The sequence below is a fragment of the Podarcis tiliguerta genome (genome assembly GCF_965153285.1).
Source record: "Podarcis tiliguerta genome assembly, chromosome: 8".
NCBI lineage: Eukaryota > Metazoa > Chordata > Lepidosauria > Squamata > Lacertidae > Podarcis > Podarcis tiliguerta.
This window is the reverse complement of record NC_139541.1, coordinates 78,922,183-78,946,094: the sequence shown is the minus strand read 5'-3', so window position 1 is coordinate 78,946,094 and position 23,912 is coordinate 78,922,183. Positions and strand designations below refer to the sequence as shown.

The 23,912-nt window shown below is 47.2% G+C and overlaps 1 protein-coding gene across 2 annotated transcripts in view; it reads left to right on the top strand.

Annotated features, from left to right (window-relative positions):
• Positions 1-23,912, top strand: part of LOC310684587 (homeobox protein otx5) — a 69,938-nt gene that overhangs the window by 1,968 nt on the left and 44,058 nt on the right. The window contains exons 2-3 of one of the 2 annotated variants that reach the window (XM_083455943.1): positions 7,586-7,790; positions 12,447-12,561. The gene's annotated coding sequence lies outside the window, so the exon portion shown is untranslated. Of the gene's footprint in view, positions 1-4,499; positions 4,598-7,585; positions 7,791-12,446; positions 12,562-23,912 lie in introns of those variants that run through there. The other variant, XM_083455942.1, reaches the window with a different exon arrangement.

The window sequence follows — 23,912 nt, the reverse complement described above, 5'->3', positions numbered from 1 at the left end:
CCATCCCCCCTTATGGTTTTGATCTATCGGCCACTTTTAAAATGAGGCTGCATTTTAAATTGCATTTTAACCTGTATTTTAAATTGTCCCCACCCCCCATTATGTTTTTACTGTAATTTTACTGGTGTTAGCCGCCCTGAGCCCGGCTCTGGCCGGGGAGGGCAGGGTATAAATAAAATTTATTATTATTATTATTATTATTATTATTATTATTATTATTATTATCTGATGAAGAGAGTGAATTTATAGCCTTGGGATGTTTGTATCTGCACTGTGCCATGGAAGGGGGCTAATTTGTTACTTTGGGTTGTCCAAGACCAGGAAGGGCGTCTTGGAGAAGGGGGAAAGCCCACGGCTGCTTGTGGCTGTTTAATTTTACTCTTAATTTTAATGTGAATGATTTATGTGCAGTTAACATGCCCAAATCACATTGTCGGTGAAACCGAAAACAAATCCTAGGGAGCATTTTCTGCCTCCCATGCAACTTTGTCCTTGCTGTGTCGAGAGACAATGGAGTGTGCCTCTGGGGGCTCTACAGCCACAGCAGGCGCAGAATCACAGCGCCTGCTGTGGCTGCAGAGAAGGGTAACTCGTAGCTGCTGCCTCCTGCGTTGTTTCTGCTGCATTAGCTAAAGTGACCTCTCCGGGGCGCAGGCCTGGTCAGTGACATGGAGGTCTTGGGCTGCCCAGACGACAAGACCCCCCTCTCAGTCTCACTGATGGGGTCCAAAGGAAAGCAGAGCAAGATGTTTGGCACCAGCTTGGCTGCAGGAGTTGGCAGAAGGAGGCATGCAGGGTACCATCAACTGTTTTAGGGATTCCACTCCAGATTTGTGTAGGGTTTTTTTTAAAAAAATAATTTTTTTATTAGATTTTCCACCATGATAACACAAACCACAAAGCAAGATGATACACAAAAACAGAAAAAGAAAAAGAAGAAAGAAGAAAGAGGGGGAAAAGGGGGAACAATAAGCAGATAAACAATAACAACGAACTTAATTCTTCACAAATCCAACCTTTTAAACATCTTGGTTGACTTCCTCAAATCCCTCCCTTCTGAGTTTCCTTGTAATTAAAAGTAACAGCTTTCCAATATCATTATTAAACTAAAACAATTTCCAATTATAGTCCATCTTATTCACTTTTCTTAACATTCTAAATCCCATTTATTTAATTATAACAGAATTTAATCCTAGGCCTATTTGTTTCTTTCAAGTAATTTCTAATTTTTTATATTACAATATTTATTCAAATAGTCCTTGAATTTCCTCCAGTCCTCTTGAAACTCCTCTTCTTTCTGGTCGCGGATTCTTCCAGTCAGGTCAGCTAGCTCCGAAAAGTCCATCATCCAGATTTGTGTAGGGTTACTCCTTTTCTTCTCCCGAAGGTAGACCGCAAGGCATCAGAGGTTGAGGATCTGAGTTTTCCTTCTCCTAGATGGGCTCCCTTCCCAGGTGGGTGAGCCCCCTCTCCCCCTCATTTCCCTCTATAGTATGGGGAGGCAAACAAAGGTCTGGGGGCTGGATCCGGCCCAATCACATTCTAAATCTAGCCCGGGGACGGTCTGGGAATCAGCGTGTTTTTACATGAGAAGAACGTGTCCTTTTATTTAAGATGCATCTCTGGGTAATTTGTGGGGCATAGGAAGACCAGGAGGGAGGGGAGCTTGTCACAGCAGGAGGGGAAGACACTCGTGACTCTTCACCAGCCGGGTTCATCTCTGCCTCTTGGCCTCCTTCCTCCCAATTTTCCTGCTTCCTAAACTTTGGAACTCACTGCCTGTTGACATCGGTCCCTACTGGACTCTTTTCGGCACCCGCTAAAAACATTTTTGTTTAGGGAAGCATGCCCAGATATGTAGAATGCCAACACATAGCATTAATCTGTTTTTAGTTTTAACAATTCAAAGAGTTGTTCTTAACTGTTTGCCGCCGGTGGTTTTATTCTCTTCGCAAACTGCTTTGAGGTGTGTTGGTTTTTCCCCAACAATCAAGGCGGCGCATAAGTTTTATGAAACGAAATAAATACAATTTCAGGGAGGTGGTAGGAGCTGGAAGTCTCTCCCACCCCTGCCACTGCTGCTGTCAGATTGCCAGGCGGTTATTTTTATTTAGCGTATTAAATTAATGTCGACTTCTCTGTGCAGAAAGAAGCCTAGTTTTCCGCCAGCCGCACGCTCGCCTGAAAAACAAGGAGGCTTGCTTTGGCAGGGAGAATAGGGCCTGTTGGTATGCCGCGAGCCCAGAATTATATCGCCATGCACTCTCACCCCCAGCGCACCCCCCTAACAGCCCACCCTCCGGACACCGGTCCGGGCTGCCTCCGAGTCCACCCCCTGCACATTTCCAAAGGTATTAACAAGAGCTTGGAATTCTTGGATGGATTTGTGCACAATGATGCCTTTGTCCTGTCTCTTCTGTTTGAAGCCCCCTCCCGCAAGCCACGTGTCCCCCTCGGGTCTGCGGTTTTGCCCTTCCAATTCAACGTTTGGGTCGGACGCTCCTTGACAGGGCCAGGGGCTTGCTGTCAGATCGCTTGCGGGACCCTCTCAAACAATTCTCAGGACCGTGAAAAGGGTAGAAATTTGCCAAGCGTTTAGTTATTTTAAGTCATGGGTAGGCAACCTAAGGCCCGGGGGCCAGATCCGGCCCAATCGCCTTCTGAATCCGGCCCGCGGACAGTCCATAAATCACTGTGTTTTTACATGGCTGTATTTTAATACTTTGTTGGAAACCGCCCAGAATGGCTGGGGAAACCTAGCCAGATGGGCGGGGTATAAATAATAAATTATTAGTATATATTATGAGTAGAATGTGTGCTTTTATTTAAAACACATCTCTGGGTTATTTGTGGGGCCTGCCTAGTGTTTTTGCATGAGCAGAATGTGTGCCTTGTTTAAAATGCATCTCTGGGTTATTTGTGGGGCATAGGAATTCGTTCGGTTTTTCATCTTCAAAATATAGTCCGGCCCCCCACTAGGTCTGAGGGACAGTGGACCCGGCCCCTGGGTGAAAAAGTTTGCTGACCCCTGTTTCAAGTCATGGGTAGGCAACCTAAGGCCCGGGTGCCAGATGCGGCCCAATCGCTTTCTCAATCCGGCCCATGGACGGTCTGGGAATCAGCGTGTTTTTACATGAATAGAATACGTCCTTTTATTTAAAATGTATCTCTGGGTTATTTGTGGGGCCTGCCTGGTGTTTTTGCATGAGTAGAATGTTGTTTTTAAAAAATTTAAAATGCATCTCTGGATGCATTTTGTGGGGCACTGGAATTCGTTCATAGAATCATAGAATCATAGAGTTGGAAGAGACCACAAGGGCCATCGAGTCCAACCCCCTGCCAAGCAGGAAACACCATCAGAGCACTCCTGACATATGGTTGTCAAGCCTTTGCTTAAAGACCTCCAAAGAAGGAGACTCCACCACACTCCTTGGCAGCAAATTCCACTGTCAAACAGCTCTTACTGTCAGGAAGTTCTTCCTAATGTTTAGGTGGAATCTTCTTTCTTGTAGTTTGGATCCATTGCTCCGTGTCCGCTTCTCTGGAGCAGCAGAAAACAACCTTTCTCCCTCCTCTATGTGACATCCTTTTATATATTTGAACATGGCTATCATATCACCCCTTAACCTCCTCTTCTCCAGGCTAAACATGCCCAGCTCCCTTAGCCGTTCCTCATAAGGCATCGTTTCCAGGCCTTTGACCATTTTGGTTGCCCTCCTCTGGACACGTTCCAGTTCATCCCCCCCCCCCATATAGTCCGGCCCCCCACTGAGGGATGGTGGACTGGCCCCTGGCTGAAAAAGTTTGCTGACCCCTGTTTTAAGTCATTGCAGGTTCCCGTTTGGGTTTTTATGGCCTAGCCACCAAAACGCCTCAGGAATATCCCCGATTAGCATAGAATCGTAGAATTGTATAGTTGGAAGGGAGCAAGGCAGGAATCTCAGCTGAGACATCCATGATAGATGGGAGAGAAAACTCCCAAGATGCAAGAGTCATTTTGGCAAATAGTTCAATCCTTTACAGGGATACCTTTGGCAACCTAACCAGCCATAGGGAGCAGCCCCTCTGGCAACCATTTTGGGCGGTTCCTTGCCCTCTAAAAGAAAAGAAGGCAAACCTAGCAGACTGTTATTCTAATAAAGAGCAGGCTAGACGTTTTCTTAAATAACTTTTAAAAAGTGAAAACGGTCTACCACAACGCCTACAGAAAGAGAACGTCTCTGGGAATTCGCCGCCTTTCTTACAAGGCTGTGCAAACAACCCCGTCTTAGTTAAACTAAGACAGATACTTAGCCGCCCGCAGCAATTAAAAGGCATATTAAACTCTCGTTTCGAAAGGTTTATGCCCATCGGTAAACCCAGCCGTCCGATTTAAAAGACTCTGAGCTGTTAAGACAGAGCAGTGCACAGCCTTGAATCAATGCACTTAATTGCTATATAAAAAGAGCAGATTGAGCAGACAACTTTGAGCACCGGTTGGGGGGGGTGTGCTCATCATTTGAGGGCTTTTCCCATCACGCTCATGAAGCCTCTGAGGTTTGGGTGCCATTTCACACACACACACACACCCCTGGATTGCAGAAAGTGTGACTTCCAGGTGCCTTTGAGCCCTAGTACCACCAAAGTTCCTTTTTTAAAAAATCAAGCTACTAGTCCATAGGCATTGGAATACAATAGCCAATGATCAAGGGAGGGAAACAATAGTCTGAGGGCGGAATTGTTGTGGGAATTGAGCTCTTCCCTCCCCCCCACCCCCAAAATAAATCAATCTCCTTATCGATTTGTTTCTTCGAAATGCACAGCTTAGGTGGATTTCCAGTTCTTCTCCAGGGTGTAGTAGCCCAGGGAGGGGGGGCAGCCGTTGCCTTTAAATCAAGTAAATAAATAAAAAACACTTAACGAAAAGCAGAAATTGTTGGAAGTTTTTGACAGGTTTTTCTGAGCGCTTGGAGGTCCGAAGAAAGTGATTTTAAGCAACAGTGGTTGAGAGTCGTTTCGTTCCGAATCTGCTAGACAGAGCCAGTCAGAGGATAATGACAGGTGGGCCTGTCCTGACCTCCCCCCAAAAAACCATAAATCCTGGCTACACCCATATATTAGAATCTTTTTAAACCAAGGCCCTTCTAGCGGCAGTGCCCTCCCATTTATTTTTTAGAAGTGTGTCCTTAGAGGGAGCCCAATGTGGAAAAGGAGAGGGGTGTGGGACAGAGAGGCAAAAAAATAAAGAATCAAATTTATTTCCAAGCTTTGCCTTGTCTTCCTTATCAGGATCAATATACGAAACACGAAGGAAACCTAGTTTCCTTGTGTTTTGGGTGTGGAGAGGCCTGGCTCTAATTCAGTTCTCCTGGGTCAATTAATATGTCATTCCGGATCCTTCATTGAGCCTTTTCCCCTGTCGAAATGCCCTTCGCGTGTTCATGCGCAAGTTAACTAAAGCCTCTCTGCCAACTCGGCCGACCTCCCTCCATCCTGCTAGAGGTGACCTTTAAAATATATTAACACCCCCACCCCCACCAAAAAAACACCCTATCCCTGTGGGGTGCCATGATCCTGCAAGCCGTAGCGTCAAGCCGGCCGAAGACGGGCAGCTTTGCCCTGCGCCAGCCTAGGATGTCAGACACTGCCAGCTGTCCTCCTCCAGATTAATGTCACTCACTTGTTAGGCCCCCGGTGGAGTGGATAATTTCTTCCCTTTTTTTTGCCATCTCCTGGATTTAGTCCCCCACCCACCCACCAAACTCTCTCCCTCCTTCCACAGCCCCATCGCTTTCGTGGGCCAGGTTGGGGATGAGAACATGAGGGTTTATAATGTGGGCTGTGTTAATACCTTGGTTTTCCCTTCTGCAAAATGGGGAGATTTTTTTTTTTTTTTGGAGAAGATTGGTTTGGCTCAGTAGATAGAGGTTGCCTCCATGAGACCCACGGATGGATCCCAGTTCTCCCCCAGGACTAACGCACTGTGATGGCCTTGGAAAGGCCCCCTTTCTGCTCTGCTCAAATCATTGTATTGACACTCTCTGGCCCTCTGTCATGGATGCTTTAGCTGAGATTCCTGCATTGCTGGGGGTTGGACTAGATGACACTTAGAGGACCCTGAGATCATCCTCGGGGGGCCTCCTTCGTGTGCAGCCTCCTCGGGAGGTCCGGAGGGTGGCAATACGAGAGCGGGGCCTTCTCTGCAGTGGCTCCCCGTCTGTGCAATGCTCTCCCCAGGGACGTTCGCCTGACGCCTTCATTATACACCTTTAGGCACCACACAAAAACATCCTTTTTAACCAGGACTTTGATTGACCTGATCAACATCCCATACCCTTTTAAAATGTGGCTCTTTGGGGGGGGGGTATTATTGGGCTATTTCTTTTATTTTAATTTTATATACTGTGATCTTTTTTTGTGACCCGCCCGGCATATAAATTCAAATTCAGTTCCCTTCCAACTCTGCAATTCTATGATTATCCAAATCTTCTGTGCTGTGGGCTTCTAGTCGAAAGCCCATCTCCTCAGAAGATCTGGCCTTGCAGCACCTAACCTGGTTGGTGCAAAGGGGTTGTTAAAAGATGGGAAACAGGAAAACAACTGAATATGCTGTGCCATAGATGAAATACCAGAACAACAACAAACCTCTGGTTACGTGAAACATATTCAATAAACACACAAGACGTAACCGGCTGTACGTCTGACAAAATAATATATATAATTGTAGATTTCAACAGAAGTAACTCATAAAGTTCAACGAAAAAAGTAGAAGACCCAGCAGATCTGTTCATTTTCTAATCAGTTTATCCTTAAGGTCCATATATGTGAAAGTGTCTGTTCCACCTGTCTGTTCATAAAGTCCAATAATCCACACAAAAGGTTGTTACAGTTCCACAGAATCCTTTCACAGAGGAGAAGAAGAAGAAGAAGAAGAGTTTGGATTTGATATCCCGCCTTTCACTCCCCTTCAGGAGTCTCAAAGCGGCTAAAATTCTCCTTTCCCTTCCTCCCCCACAACAAACACTCTGTGAGGTGAGTGGGGCTGAGAGACTAAGACAAGGATTTCCGGTATATTAGCCTTGTTTCTCCGTCTTGGGCTTCATCAGTAGTACAAACTGCAAATAAATACAATATCATAATCTCAAACTGCAAATAAATACAATATCATAATCTCACACATTTTCACAGCAAAATTAAAATAAAAAACATCGACAACCGTACATACCATATATGATATCTCAGGACAGTGGAACTTATAGCATAGTAGTAGTTGCTGTAGGCACCAACTTTTGCATACAAGCACAATATTGATTCAAGTAACAGGTGTTGGCAATCAACAGACACAAAATTTCTGCTTTTTTCGTTGAACTTTATGAGTGACTTCTGTTGAAATCTACAGTTCAATACAATGAATAGTATATATATTATTTTGTCAGGCGTACAGCCGGTTACGTCTTGTGTGTTCATTGAATATAGATGAAATACCAGCAATGTCCCTTTCCTGTCTCCTCTTGAATCTTCGAGCCACGACACGAACTGAGCAAGCTGCAAACCTCCCTCTCCTTTTCTCTCTTCACTCTCTCTCTCTCCCTCTTTCTTTCTGCAGAGCCGTGCAGGTAAGTAACCCTGCTGCCCTCTGCACCTCCGGATCCCGCACGTGTACCAACAGATCCGGGAGATGCCGGCAGAAAGAGCTATCGTAAAAGCACGGGGGATATTCTGGCGGAGACAAAGGGTCTGGCTGCTCGGGCGAGGCTGGGAGAGGGACCCCCCTCTGAAGCCGGCGCAACGGGGTGCAAGCCCCAAGCATGGTAGGTCGCTTCCTTTGCTAGTACCTGGAAAGGGGGTGGGTGGGTTTTGAGAACCGGGATGTCCTCAAACATTCTCTCATAACTCTTGGAGACGCGAACTAGGCTGCTTGTTTCGAATCCGAGGGAATTTACGCAGGAAGCTGACTTTTAAGTTTGGCGAAGCTTGGTGTTGTCAACACGGGCTGGCAGCAGCTCTTCGGAATTTCGGGCCCGTTTAGGGATGCCATTGGGGATCAAACCTGGGATCTTCTGCGTGCAAAGCAGGTGTTCTGCCACCAAGCTACGGCCCTTCCTCTGAAATGGAGTTTCCTAGAGAAGTCTTGTTGTTGTTTAGTCGTGTCCGACTCTTCGTGACCACATGGACCAGAGCATGCCAGGCACTCCTGTCTTCCACTGCCTCCCGCAGTTTGGTCAAACTCATGCTGGTAGCTTCGCAAACACTGTCCAACCATCTTGTCCTCTGTCGTCCCCTTCTCCTTGTGCCCTCCATCTTTCCCAACATCAGGGTCTTTTCCGGGGAGTCTTCTCTTCTCATGAGGTGGCCAAAGTATTGGAGCCTCCACTTCAGGATCTGTCCTTCTAGTGAGTACTCAGGGCTGATTTCCTTCAGAATGGAGAGGTCTGATCTTCTTGCAGTCCATGGGACTCTCAAGAGTCTCCTGCAGCACCAGAATTCAAAAGCATCAATTCTTCGGCAATCAGTCTAGAATACCATGAAAAGCCGGTTGGTGCAATTTGAAATATTGAAAAGGTTTTACGTTCTATTTGGGAACAGGCCTGGATCTACTAGATCTCTCTCAGGCGTCTCTGGGGAAGGCCTACAGGTCTTTGCGTCCGTCCGCCCCCGGCAGTATCCATGGATGTAAAAGTGTGGCTAACCTGCCCTTTTCCTCACAAATGGAGAGGGGTTGGGGAATATTCTGGCGTTGTGTGCAGTTGAGAGGGAAAGCCGAACGTATAATTAATGTGTTTTGTGGCCTGTTTATTATTTATTGCATTTATATCCTGCTTTTTTCTCGAGGTGGTGTACCTGGTTTTCTCTCCCCCAGTCCTCATTTTGTCCCCAAAACAACAACCCTGTGAGGGAGGTTGGGATGAGAGAGCCAGTCACCCTGTGAGCTTCATGGCTGAGTGGGGATTCGAACCCAGATCTCCCTGGTCCTGGTCTGACACGCTAAGCACTGCTGTCTATCTAAAGAGATGTTTTTGACTGTTCCATGGGGAGGGACAGAGGTGAGGAAGGAGGATCGGATGAAGCAGTCTAGAGAATCAGTGTGCCTCTGTTTCCTTTTTTGCTCCAGAAGCAAATGATGATAATAATAATAATAATAATAATAATAATAATAATAATAATAATAATAATTTATTATTTATACCCCGCCCATCTGGCTGGGCTTCCCCAGCCACTCTGGGCGGCTTCCAAAAGAATATTAAAATACAGTGGTGCCTTGCAAGACGAAAAGAATCCGTTCCATGAGTCTCTTTGTCTAGCGGTTTTTTCGTCTTGTGAAGCAACCCTATTAGTGGATTAGCGCTATTAGCGGTTTAGCGGCCATTAGCGGCTATTAAAGGTTTAAGGGATTAGCGGATTAGCTGCTAAAAGGCTATTAGCAGTTTAGTGCCTTAGAATAAGGGGGTGGGGAGTGGAAAAAAATCTCAAGACTCGCAAGACATTTTCGTCATGCGAAGCAAACCCATAGAGAAATTTGTCCTGCGAAGCGCATTGAAATACGGAAAACCCTTTCGTCTAGCGGGTTTTCCGTCTTGCGAGGCATTCGTCTTGCGGGGCACCACTGTACTGTGATACATCAAACATTAAAAGCTTCCCTAAACAGGGCTGCCTTCAGCTCTTAGCGCTCCTGGATGCTCAGCGCCCCTGGATCCGGGGGGGAAAGGATGCAGGGCTTTCAGATTAGAGCATGGGTAGGCAAACTAAGGCCCGGGGGCCGGATCTGGCCCAATTGCCTTCTCAATCCGGCCCGTGGACGGTCCAGGAATCAGCTTGTTTTTACATGAGTAGAATGTGCCCTTTTATTTAAAATGCATCTCTGGGTTATTTGTGGGGCATAGGAATTCGTTCATTTGCCCCCCCCCCCGCCAAATATAGTCCGGCCCCGCACAAAGTCTGAAGCACTGTGGACCGGCCCCCTGCTGAAAAGTTTGCTGACCCCTGGGTTAGAGGGCTGTGTGGTTCTTACGTAGCAATGAAACCCAGCATCTCTCAAAACGAAACAATGGAACCATAGTGATGGCTTTCCTGTGCATCAGGGAAGAAGAAGAAGAAGGAGAAGAAGAAGAAGAAGAAGAAGAGGAGGAAGAGGAGGAGTTTGGATTTGATATCCCGCCTTTCACTCCCCTTCAGGAGTCTCAAAGCGGCTAACATTCTCCTTTCCCTTCCTCCCCCACAACAAACACTCTGTGAGGTGAGTGGGGCTGAGAGACTTCAGAGAAGTGTGACTGGCCCAAGGTCACCCAGCAGCTGCATGTGGAGGAGCGGAGATGCGAACCCGGTTCCCCAGATTACGAGACTACCGCTCTTAACCACTACACCACACTGGCTCCAGAAGATTGTTAAGCATTTTGAACATGGAAAATGCCACTCATGCAGTAAATATTTATTTCTGCATTTGTTATTAAACATGTTTCTAATCTTCCCTTCGGCATGAAAGCTCAGAGCAGGATGCAGTACAAATTGCACTTCCCAAAATATATAAACCACAAAACAAACAATGGAACAAACTAAAGAGGATAAATACAGCACATATTTTAAATTTACAAAAAAACAAAACAAAAAAACAAAAACCCTATGGGGTGGATAGTTTACTTTCTCATTGAAACACTGGGATCTTGTTAGCACACAAGAAAACAAAGATCTCTAACCGGGAGCCACATATAAACTTACTTCCAAATACACGAATGCCCTTCGTTTATTTTTTATATCTTTCGTAAAATTTATATACCACTTGATTCTATGAAAAAAACCTCAAAGTAACCTAGGAATTACCTGACTAGGCCTAGAATGTCCCCGGTATGGCTCCCCTTTATCACACACAGAGCCCAACAAGACAACAACAACAATCCACCAACAGCATTATTGTTGTTGTTTAGTTGTGTCCAACTCTTCATGACCCCATGGCACTCCTGTCCTCCACTGCCTCCCGCAATTTGGTCAAACTCATGCTGTTAGCTTTGAGAACACTGTCCCACCATCTCATCCTTTGTCGTCCCCTTCTCCTTGTGCCCTCCATCTTTCCCAACATCAGGGTTTTTTCCAGGGAGTCTTCTCTTCTCATGAGGTGGCCAAAGTACTGGAGCCTCAGCTTCAGGATCTGTCCTTCCAGTGAGCACTCAGGGCTGATTTCCTTCAGAATGGATAGGTTTGATCTTCTTGCAGTCCATGGGACTCTCAAGAGTCTCTTCCAGCACCAACAGCATACAAATCAATATGGCTGACCTGATCCAAAAACACCCACCCACCCTACTCACACATGAAAACAAAGACTACCACAGCCAACCACAAATGAACAACCACACCCTAGGCCAATCTCAACCTCTCTCACCACCAAAGAAACAGAAGTGAACAGCAGAGAACCTGCACAAGCAATGCTGACACCAAACCCCACATATAGTAAGTAAAATAGGAACATGGCCACCCAACCCCAACCCCACTCACCTCTCCCGCCTCCCCCTTTCTCCCCCTTTTCTTCCTAATGTCCCAAAAATGAAACTGATTTGTAAAAATGTTACATGGGGGGAAATACGAGAGAGACCTTGCGCACACTTTTGTAAATCAAGAAAATCTTTAATAATAATAAAAAGTAGGCCTAGAATGTGTATTTGACTAATCAGGTAATCAGTTTAAACCTTTCACCTTCTGAAAGGGTGCCCCAGATTAAAAAAAAAAGTGTATACCATATTTTTCCATGTGTATGCAATCTTTCAGAATCCTACAGATTGCAAGCATCACATTACTGTCAAAACACACTTGTTCCTGGCATCAGGACAATGGATTTACTCATATGCAGATGTATGCAAATGCCTTCCATTGCTAGGCTAAATGTCCATGTTATCAGCCAAATAAGAGATTCCTTTCATTGAGTGACAGTCCTAACAATAAGTGAAACATTTTATTTTATTTCATTTCATTTCTTTCTCTCTCTCTCTCTCTGGGGCATAGGATAAGTGTGATCCTGTCAAAAAGTTTTGAGGCTGGGGAGTTCCCACTTTAGCCTTGGAAGTGAGCCATATTTAATCACTAGGTAGATGACGAGGTGATGATTTGGCAGCAGAAGGCAAAAGCAGGGCAGGGGTTCCTTCTAAATTGTTGATTTCATTGTGAAGCTCTCTCTCAGCAGACAAAGGAGCCCCGTTTTGCTTATCAGTAGCCTCCAGCCATCCACAATTGCCTTGCTGAGTGGTCCACTAATTAGATGGGGCAAGGAACAATGCCAAGCACACCTTTGGAGAGGCTTTCGGGAGGAGAGGACAGATTGGGGAAAAGGATGACTGTGGCAACCTTGCTTTGCGTAAGAAGGCTGCCTTCGCTGCAACCTCGAGGGCTTGGCAGGCCCGCTTCGTCTAGAGGAAAAAGGGGAGGGAAGAAAGGAATTAAAAAAAGGGCAATAAAATTAATAATGGCTTTTGGTGTCTCACAAGGTAATGTGGCAGCCCAGCCCAGCAGTAAAAAAAAGGCAGCTGGCATTACTTTCCTGAGTAGAGAGGAGGGAAGGGAGCACTTTTAAGATTCTGGCGGTTCCCCTGAACATCCCAGGTGAGATCCAGGTAACAAGAGGGCCTCTGCTATGCCCTCCAGGCGGCAGGGGACTGAAAGCTGTCTTGTGCCCATTGTGCCGATGGAGACAACAGGGCTTGCGGCAGCTGTACAATAGGGTTGCAAATTTGCAAACGGACCAGGGGAACCAGAGGAAAGCACCAGTCTTGACCTTGGCTGCTTTTGTGGTTCTTGACCTTGGAATCCTAGAATTGGAAGGGAACCCCCCCCCCATCTAGTCCAACCCCCTGCAATGCAGGAATAATGTGCAAATGTGAGCGAGTGAAGTTTTCAAGGCAAGGTGGACTGGGGGGGGGGAGCATAAGAACAGCTTCTTAATATCTATACTTCCAGGTACTATGAATGCTTCCAGCCCCTGGGAGCTGGGTGGGGGGAGTACCTGCACCCATGCAATTTATTCCCCCCCCCCTTAATTTTCACCCTCTCTTAGGAATTTGTTTTCTCCATCTGCTTTCGTGAGAAAGTTGCACGCTCCTGCCTCTTTCGCATCTTCAGCCAATGAACAAAGCCGTAACCGTGATTGGCGTTTGGGAAAGCAGATCTTTCCAATTAAACAGAGAGCGACACACCCATTGCCTAGGCTTTAGACAAGGAGTTTTCTGGTCTCCACTTCAATTTAAAGCCTTTTATTGTAGGGACGTGGGTGGCGCTGTGGGTTAAAGCCTCAGCGCCTAGGGCTTGCCAATCAAAAGGTTGGCGGTTCGAATCCTCGTGGCGGGGTGCGCTCCCGTTGTTCGGTCCCAGCGCCTGCCAACCTAGCAGTTCGAAAGCACTCCCGGGTGCAAGTAGATAAATAGGGACCGCTTACTAGCGGGAAGGTAAACGGCGTTTCCGTGTGCGGCTCTGGCTCTCCAGAGCAGCGATGTCACGCTGGCCACGTGACCTGGAAGTGTCTTCGGACAGCGCTGGCCCCTGGCCTCTTTGAGTGAGATGGGCGCACAACCTAGAGTCTGTCAAGACTGGCCCATACGGGCAGGGGTACCTTATTGTGATCTGATTGGGATCTTTTGCCCAACGTGGGACTTGAACCCACCACCCTGAGATTAAACAGTCTCATGCTGTACCGGCTGAGTTAGCCCAGGCAATTGGGAAATTTCTAAACTGCTGGAGAAATAAGCGATTGTTGTCCTATCGAAGAAGAAGAAGAAAACAGGTATCCAGGATTTTCAGAGAGCTGTGATGGGGCAGTAATATCTCACCTCAAAAGCAAGAGGTATAAGGAAATTATGTCTTATTTCATTAAGCAAAAAGTGATTCCCCCCACTCTGAGTTTGTAAACATTTTTCATTTAAAAAGTTTATTGTAGTGCTGATAACATAACATTCATTGTTATTTTGCCCCTATTTGAGGGGACCCATAGCCGAGAGAGCGAGAGTTACTTCAATCTTCCAAAATAACCTAGTATTACCTTTTGCTTGAAGGTGCTGCAACAGTTTATGACAATGAAATCCTGAATATCTGATTCCCTTCCCATACAGTGAGGAGGGGGGGAAAGTATTTGATCCCCTGCTTAATTTGCCCGTTTGCCCTCTGACAAAGAAATGAGCAGTCCATAATTTTGATGGTAGGTTTATTGTAGCTGTGAGAGACGGAATAACAACAGGGAAAACCCCCCAGAAACCCAGAAGACAAAAGTCAGAGATTGATGTGCATTATAATGGGTGAAATAAGTATTTGATCCCCTATCAACCAGCCGGATGTCAGGCTACCTGGTATCTTCATTGTATGTAACAAGCTGAGATTAGAAGCACCTGCTGTAAGGAAGAGGCCTTACCTGTAATCCCAGCTCCTTACAGTACCTGCACAAAAGACACCTGTCGACAGAAGCCATCAATCCGGCAGATTCCAAAGTAGCCACCATGACCAAAGAGCTGTCCGAGGATGTCAGGGACAAGATTGTAGACCTGCACAAGGCTGGACTGGGCCACAAGACTATTGCCAAGTAGCTTGGTGAGAAGGTGACAACAGTTGGTGCAATAATTCACAGATGGAAGAAACACAAAATAACTGTCAACCTCCCTCGGTCTGGGGCTCCATGCAAGATCTCATCTCGTGCAGTTGCAATGAAGAAGACGAAGAAGAAGAAGAGTTTGGATTTGATATCCCGCTTTATCACTACCTGAAGGAGTCTCAAAGCGGCTAACATTCTCCTTTCCCTTCCTCCCTCACAACAAACACTCTGTGAGGTGAGTGAGGCTGAGAGACTTCAGAGAAGTGTGACTAGCCCAAGGTCACCCAGCAGCTGCCTGTGGAGGAGCGGAGACGCGAACCCGGTTCTCCAGATTACAAGTCTACTGCTCTTAACCACTACACCACACTGGCTCTCCCTCACAATGATCATGAGAACGGTGATGAAGCAGCCCAGAACTACACTGGGGGAACTTGTCAATGATCTCAGGGCAGCTGGGCCCATAGTCACCATGAAAACAGTTGGTAACACACTACACTGTGAAGGAATGAGATCTTGCAGAGCCCGTAAGGTCCCCTTGCTCAAGACAGCACATGTACAGGCCCGTGTGCAGTTTGCCAATGCACATCTGAATGACCCAGAGGAGAGCTGGGTGAAAGTGTTGTGGTCAGATGAGACCAAAACTGAGCTCTTTGGCATCAACTCAACTCGTTGTGTTTGGAGGAGGAGGAGGAATGCTGCCTACGACCCCAAGAACACCATCCCCACCTTCAAACATAGGTAAAGGTAAAGGTACCCTGCCCGTACGGGCCAGTCGTGTCCGACTCTAGGGTTGTGCGCCCATCTCACTTAAGAGGCCGGGGGCCAGCGCTGTCCGGAGACACTTCCGGGTCATGTGGCCAGCGTGACAAAGCCACATCTGGCGAGCCAGCGCAGCCAACGGAAACACCGTTTACCTTCCCGCCAGTAAGCGATCCCTATTTATCTACTTGCACCCGGAGGCGCTTTCGAACTGCTAGGTTGGCAGGCGCTGGGACCGAGTAACGGGAGCGCACCCCGCCACGGGGATTCGAACCGCCGACTTTCGATTGGCAAGCCCTAGGCGCTGAGGCTTTTACCCACAGCACCACCCGCGTCCCCACCGTCAAACATGGAGGGGGACAAATAATGCTTTGGGGGTGTTTTTCTGCTAAGGAGACAGGACCGCATCAAAGAAACGATGGACGGGACCATGTATCATCAAATCTTGGGTGAGCACCTCCTTCCCTCAGCCAGGCCATTGAAAATGGGTCGAGGATGGGTATTCCAGCATGACAATGACCCAAAACACATGGCCAAGGCAACAAAGGAGTGGCTCAAGGAGAAGCACATTAGGATCCTAGAGTGGTCTAGCCAGTCTCCAGACCTTAATCCCATCGAAAATCTGTGGAGGGAGCTGAAGGTTTGAGTAGCTACACATCAGCCTCGAAATCTTACTGACTTGGAGAGGATCTGCAAAGAGGAGTGGGACAAAATACCTCCTGAGATGTGTGCAAACCTGGTGGCCACCTACCAGAAACGCCTGACCTCTGTAATTGCCAACAAGGGTTTTGCCACCAAGTACTAAGTCATCTTTTGCAAAGGGGATCAAATACTTATGTCACTCATTATAATGCACATCAATCTCTGACTTTTGTCTTCTGGGCTTCTGGGGTTTTTCCTGTTGTTGTTCTTCTGTCTCTCACAGCTACGATAAACCTGCCATTAAAATTATGGACTGGTCATTTCTTTGTCAGAAACGGGCAACAACAACAACAATAATAATTTCTTATTTATACCCCACCAATCTGGCTGTGTTTCCCCAACCACTATGGGCGGCTCCCAACAGAACACTAAAATACAATAACCTATTAAACATTAAAAGCTTCCCTAAATAGGGCTGCCTTCAGATGTCTTCTAAAAGTCTGGTAGTTATTTTTCTCTTTGACATCTGGTGGGAGGGCGTTCCACAGGGCAGGTGCCACTACCGAGAAGGCCCTCTGCCTGGTTCCCTGTAACTTGGCTTATCACAGTGAGGGAACTGCCAGAAGGCCCTCGGTGCTGGATCTCAGTGTCCGGGCTGAACGATGAGGGTGGAGACGCTCCTTCAGGTATACTGGACCGAGGCCATTTAGGGCTTTAAAGGTCAGCACCAACACTTTGAATTTAGCAGGGGAAATTTAGCAGGGGATCAAATACTCCCCCCCCCCTTCACTCTATGACAATTATTGTTATGACTTCATTCAAGGGCTAAAGACATTGAAAGGTGAGAGGAGACTAGTTGAGAGAGAGAGAGAGAGAGAGAGAGAGAGAGAATAATGCCTGCCCCTTTTGTTTCTTGGGTTCTCTTAAGGGCTGGATCTTTTCTTAAAAACAAAAACTGGGAATCTGGGGATTATGGTTTATCCAGGGGGTGCAAACTGGCCTCCTTCTCCCCACTCCTCCCCATGGACGCCTCTGACTGTGTGCACAGGCAAAAGGCATGTTCATATATCTCAGTTTTATTAAACTGAGATATAGGATCACCCATGCCAGTCCAATGCCAGTCAAGCCTAAATTAGCATTTGCTCTGGTTCTTTTTTTTATATCTCTGAATGGCTGTAGACAAGTGTGCGTTCTGGATTTCGGTTTCATTTGCTTTCACGTGTGTCTTCATTCATCCACTTATCGCATTTATATCCCGGACCCTGAGGAGCCAGGGTGACAAATTGCACAAACAGCAGCACGATTAAAACGTCTGAAAACAATTCCAGTTCAAATGCATACTGCCATGACGTTGGTTTTAAGGCTCTGTTTTTGATTTAGCGTTTTAACAACTTGTTTATGGGACTATGCGCCGCTTGGAGATTATTATGATTTTAAACTATCAAGCAGTTTATAAATGCTTTTAAATACAGTGGTACCTGGGGTTACATACGCTTCAGGTTACAGACTCCGCTAACCCAGAAATAGTGCTTCAGGTTAAGAACTTTGCTTCAGGATGAGAACAGAAATCGTGCTCCGGCGGCGCGGCAGCAGCAGGAGGCCCCATTAGCTAAAGTGGTGCTTCAGGTTAAGAACAGTTTCAGGTTAAGAACGGACCTCCAGAACGGATTAAGTACTTAACCCGAGGTACCACTGTACATAAAATAAAATCAGCCACAGGGAGACTGGGTAACTCAAGAAGGAAGGAAGGAAGTTCTTGAAAACTGCAGATAGAAGGAGCACCATCACCTTGCTGGTCTTTCCTTGCTGGCTGCTCCCAGTCTGGAGCAAAAGCCACAGGGGTTTAGTTTGGCAGGGAAGACCCCCCCCCCCCAAACAAGGGAGGTGAACTTTGACAGGAACCTGCGTCCCCAGTAATCTGCGAAAAGCTCCTGCGCTCCATGGGCCGTGTGACCCGTCATGTGGGAAATGGTAGGGGCCAGACAGAGAACAAAGGAAGGGATTTTGAGTCCTTGGCAAGATGGGGTGGGGGGGAGTTCCCAAATCGGCAAGTTACATAAAGAAATTGCAGCCGGAGAAGTAAGTCGAGGGGCTGTGCTGCTTTGATCGGCTGGTGGTTAGAAATGGCGCTAGTTAGGAAAACAAAATCACAAGGGCTGGAGGCAGGGCACGGAATATCACCCAGGCTTGTGGCTCTGAATGGGTGAAGCTGGCAAGAGAACAGCTGCAAAGGGGAGGAAGAGAGAAGGTGGAAAGAGAGGCTGTGGCTGAGGCTAACTTTAAAGCACTGCAATAGCACTTTAAACAGCCATGTTGTTGTTGTCGTTTAGTCGTGTCCGACTCTTCATGACCCCATGGACCAGAGCACACCAGCCACTCCTGTCTTCCACTGCCTCCCGCAATTTGGTCAAACTCATGCTGGTAGCTTCGAGAACACTGTCCAACCATCTCGTCCTCTGTCGTCCCCTTCTCCATCTTTCCCAACATCAGGGTCTTTTCCAGGGAGTCTTCTCTTCTCATGAGGTGGCCTAAGTATTGGAGCCTCTGCTTCAGGATCTGTCCTTCCAGTGAGCACTCAGGGCTGATTTCCTTAAGAATGGATAGGTTTGATCTTCTTGCAGTCCATGGGACTCTCAAGAGTCTCCTCCAGCCCCATAATTCAAAAGTATCAAACAGCCATGGCTTCCCCCAAAGGATTCTGGGAGCTACCGTTTGTTAAGGGGCCTTGAGAGTTGTTAGAAGATCCCTATTCCCCTCACAGAGCTGCAATTCCCCAGAGTTCCCTAGGAAGACGGACTGATTGTTGAACCACCCTGGGAATATAAGAACTTAATAGCATAATATAGCTGAAGAAGGGCCGATCGTGCCTCAGAATAATAGATTTGTAGAGTTGGAAGGGCCCCCGAGGGTCATCTAGTCCAACCCCCTGCAATGCAGGAATCTCAGCTAAAGCATCTGTGACAGAGTTCACAGATGTTTAGTCGGAATCTCCTTTCTTGTAACTTGAAAGCCATGGGTTTGAGTCTTCCCCTCCAGAGCAGGAGAAAACAAGCTGGCTCCATCTTCCATGTGACAACCTTTGAGGTATTTGAAGATGGCTGTCATGTCTCCTCTCAGTCTCCTCTTTCCCGGGCTAAACATACCCAACTCCCTCAACCGTTCCTCATAAGGCTTGGTTTCCAGGCCCTTTAGTGGCAGCAATAATATTTAAGTACCCCACCTTGAACGTATGACTAGAGGTGACCTTCAGAGAGCATAAGAACATGAGAATAAGCCTTCTGGGTCAGATCAGAATTTTATCTGGTTCAGCATCGAGATCCAGCTCTTTCCTGTCTGACCAGAAGTTTTTAAAGCCCTAAACGGCCTCGGTCCTGTATACCTGAAGGAGCGTCTCCACCCCCATCATTCTGCCTGGACACTGAGGTCGAGCGCCAAGGGCCTTCTGGCGGTTCCCTCACTACGAGAAGCCAAGTTACAGGGAACCAGGCAGAGGGCCTTCTCGGTAGTGGCGCCCGCCCTGTGGAACGCCCTCCCACCAGATGTCAAAGAGAAAAATAACTACCAGACTTTTAGAAGGCATCTGAAGGAAGCCCTGTTCAGGGAAGCTTTTAATGTTTAATAGGTTATTGTATTTTAGTGTTCTGTTGGAAGCTGGGGAAACCCAACCAGATGGGCGGGTTATAAATAAATTATTATTATTATTATTATTATTATTATTATTATTATTATTATTATTTTGTCCTATTGCTCTTCCTGGGATGGAGGCAGTATTGCCAACCAGGGTTATTCCCCCCAGATGTTGTACAACAACTGCTACCAACAGACTGGGGCTGAAAGGAGTTGTACAACATCTGGAAGGCCCCAGGTAGGCAAGGTCTGCTCAACAGTCTATCCTTCCCCCAGGCAACCTATACCAGTGCTGTTTCTAATTCCCAGCCTAAATTATTACGGCCGTTGTTTGAGCCGGTGATTTATTTTCTGCAGCGAACCAAGTACAAACAGGTTTCTCACTTCCTTCCCAGAAGAAAGACCTTTGTGTGTTTGAAGATGCTTATCGATAGACTTCCACCTTGCGGGAAGCTGAGGTGCTTCTAACATTCATTGCTGCTGCCAGAAGCTAGGTAGTGATTTCGGGACTGATGTTATTTGGATGTGGTAAAGGTAAAGGGACCCCTGACCATTAGGTCCAGTCGTGGCCGACTCTGGGGTTGCGACGCTCATCTCGCTTTATTGGCCGAGGGAGCCGCCGTACAGCAGAGTCATGTGGCCAGCATGACTAAGCCGCTTCTGGCGAACCAGAGCAGCGCACGGAAACGCCATTTACCTTCCTGCCAGAGCGGTACCTATCTATCTACTTGCACTTTGATGTGCGTCCGAACTACTAGGTGGGCAGGAGCTGAGACAGAAGAGCAGGAGCTCACCCCGTTGCGGGGATTTGAACCACCGACCTTCTGATCGGCAAGTCCTAGGCTCTGTGGTTTAACCCACAGCGCCACCCGTGTCCCCATTTGGAAGTGAGCAGCAGGTAAATAGAATCATAGAATTGTAGAGTTGTAAAAGGGTCCCAAAAGGGACCCGGGTGGTGCTGTGGGTTAAACCACAGAGCCTAGGGCTTGCCGATCAGAAGGTCGGCGGTTCGAATCCCCGCGACGGGGTGAGCTCCCATTGCTCGGTCCCTGCTCCTGTCAACCTACCAGTTCGAAAGCACGTCAAAGTGCAAGTAGATAAATAGGTGCCGCTCCTGTGGGAACGTAAACGGCGTTTCCGTGCGCTGCTCTGGTTCTCCAGAAGCAGCTTAGTCATGCTGGCCACATGACCTGGAAGCTGTACACTGGCTCCCTCAGCCAATAAAGTGAGATGAGTGCTGCAACCCCAGAGTCGGCCACGACTGGACCTAATGGTCAGGGGTCCCTTTACCTTTAAAAGGGTCCCAAGGCTTATCTAGTGACTCTCGTCCGACTCCTGCAATGCAGGAATATCAACTAAAGGATCTGCAACAGATGAACTTCCATCTTTGTATATTTCCAGTTCAGTCGTGCTGCTTGCAATTCGTTGTGTTACAGATGTGCTGTGCTTTGTCCCAGCCGTGAAGGCTCCCTCATTCCTTCTCTGCTCCTAGCCAAACAAACCCCACTCCTACGCTGTGTCTTCCTGCAAAATAGCCAAATGTCACTTTAAATTGGTACTTGTTTAAAGGCATGTTTCCCTTGTTTTCATCTGGTTTTCTGGAAAAGGGGTGGAAGGGAGGAGGTGTTAATTGAGACCTTGCGGCAGGGGAGGGGAGGTGGGGGGGGGATGCCTGTTTGTCTGTAGAATGAGCCCCCTTCAATTTCCCTGCTGATTGTGTTGATTCTAATTAATTATCAAGCAGCCGGAGGGTGCGGGGACCCACTGTGAGAATTGTTTGGGAGGAGAGTAGCCCCGGAGTGGAGTTTCTGTTGTCTTTGAGCAGCAGTTCCCAAACTGCAGAGAAGTTGCCCTGCTGGTCTCTTGCGGCAGAAGACTGGCAGGCTGATTGTGGCATATCTTTTTCCCCTTTGGAAATGAGAGGTGAAGTTGCTATCATACCACTTTAAATACTTCTAAGAACTACAGCCTGTCTCTAATCTCAGAAATAACAACAACAACAAGAACAACAACAACAACAACAACAACAACAACAGATATACACTGCCCATCTGGTGGGTTTCCCCAGTCACTCTGGGTGGCTCTCAACAGAATATTAGAAACACGATAAAACATCAAACATTAAAAACTTCCCTAAACAGGGCTGCCTTCAGATGTCTTCTAAAACTCAGATAGTTGTTTATTTCCTTGACATCTGATGTGAGGGTGGGTGCCACTACCGAGAAGGCCCTCTGCCTGGTTCCCTGTAACCTCACTGTAGGGAGGGAACTGCCAGAAGGCCCTCGGCGCTGGGCCTCAGTGTAGCAGAACGATGGGGGTGGAGACACTCCTTCAGGTATACAGGATCGAGGCCGTTTAGGGCTTTAAAAAGCAACACCAAAACTTTGAATTGTGCTTGGAAATGAACTGGAAAAAGTACAGTGGTACCTCGGGTTAAGAACTTAATTCGTTCTGGAGGTCCGTTCTTAACCTGAAACCGTTCTTAACCTGAGGTACCACTTTAGCTAATGGGGCCTTCTGTTGCCGCTGCGCCGCTGCTGCACGATTTCTGTTCTCATCCTGAAGCAAAGTTCTTAACCCGAGGTACTATTTCTGGGTTAGCGGAGTCTGTAACCTGAAGCGTATGTAACCCGAGGCACCACTGTACTGGGAAACATACTGGGAAGTTATGTGGAATGACTTCGGAAAAGCTCTGTACAATGCCTAATGCTGCAGTCCTGTATGCATTTAGGACTAAGCGGCTGTCAAGACAGCATGCAAGATATTTGCATTATCTTCATCTGATAGTGTGAATTCGCAAACTGATTCTCTCCCCTCCCCTCCCTCCAGTTCTGGCATCCTGTATGTGGGACCCTGGGTTTCTAGATGAGCCGAATATCAGCAAACAAAAGAATTTCTTCCCTCTCTTGTCACCGCAGCAATGTGAGCCTCAGAGTAGGGCAAATTCTTTTCTAATACATGTTTTGTTGATGCCCACCTGCCTCCTGTCCCCATCTCTGCTCTTTGTCTTCTTTCTATTTTTAATGTGTGTGTGTTTGTGTTTTTCCAATTTCCCACTAAGCCTGTTGGACAAATTAAATTGTAAGTGCATAATTATGGACAGCCTATCTGTGTGTTGCTGCGGTTGCTGTGAAGATTGGGAGTTGGATTAAGCTGTTCTGGAAATCCATTTTCATCTGAGTTTTTAATACCTTTGGACCTGCTGGCTTAGGATCCCAGTCTGACTGCCAGTTCCTCGCTGCTGCTTTAGGGCAGTAATTGAAATGTGTGTTTGGGATCAGGGCTACCGTAATTGCAGGATTACGAGTTCCCCTCCTGATTTGTATGTTTGTGTGGGTGAGAGAGAGTCATGTAAAATTGCCTCTCCCCAAAATTGCATGTGAATGAAGAGGTATTGAGCAATATCGCCTCCCACTTAGGTTTTCAAGTCCTCAAAGGGACTTTCACATTTATAATCTCAGTGATCCTTACGCCAGGTTTTCTTATACCCATATTGCAGCTGCTGGAGGCTGAGATATAAATATTAGTTTGTGTAAGGTGCAAAGTGACCTCTTGACAACTCAGGGGATTTCTGGCTCATGCTCTAGATCAGGCATGTCCAAAGTCCATTTCTGGGGCCTAATCCGGCCCACTGGTTGATTTAATATGGCCCCCATGGCAGTATATGTCTTGGGCTTGCTGACTTCCTTCCCAGAAGAAAGACCTTTGTGTGTTTGAAGATGTTTATCGATAGACTTCCACCTTGCGGGAAGCTGAGGTGCTTCTAACATTCGTTGCTGCTGCCAGAAGCTAGGTAGTGATTTTGAGATTGATGTTATTTGGATGTGAGAAGCAGGTAAATAGAATCACGGGTGGCGCTGTGGGTTAAACCACAGAGCCTAGGGCTTGCTGATCGGAAGACTGGCAGTTCGAATCCCCACAACGGGGTCCCGTTGCTCGGTCTCTGCTCCTGCCAACCTAGCAGTTCGAAAGCACATCAAAGTGCAAGTAGATAAATAGGTACCGCTCAGGCAGGAAGGTAAACGGCATTTCTGTGTGCTGCTCTGGTTCGCCAGAAGTGGCTTAGTCATGCTGGCCACATGACCTGGAAGCTGTACGCCGGCTCCCTCGGCCAATAAAGAGAGATGAGCGCTGCAACCCCAGAGTCGGCCAAGACAGGACCTAATGGTCAGGGGTCCCTTTACCTTTAAGGAAAAGTGGGACATTCTGGGATCAAATCAGAAACCGGGACGGCTTCTCTAAATCAGGAACACCCCTGGAAAACAGGGACATTGGAGGTTCTGGAGTTATGGGTTCAAGCACCACGTTGGGCAAAAGATTCCTGCATTGCAGGAGATTGGACTAGATGAAC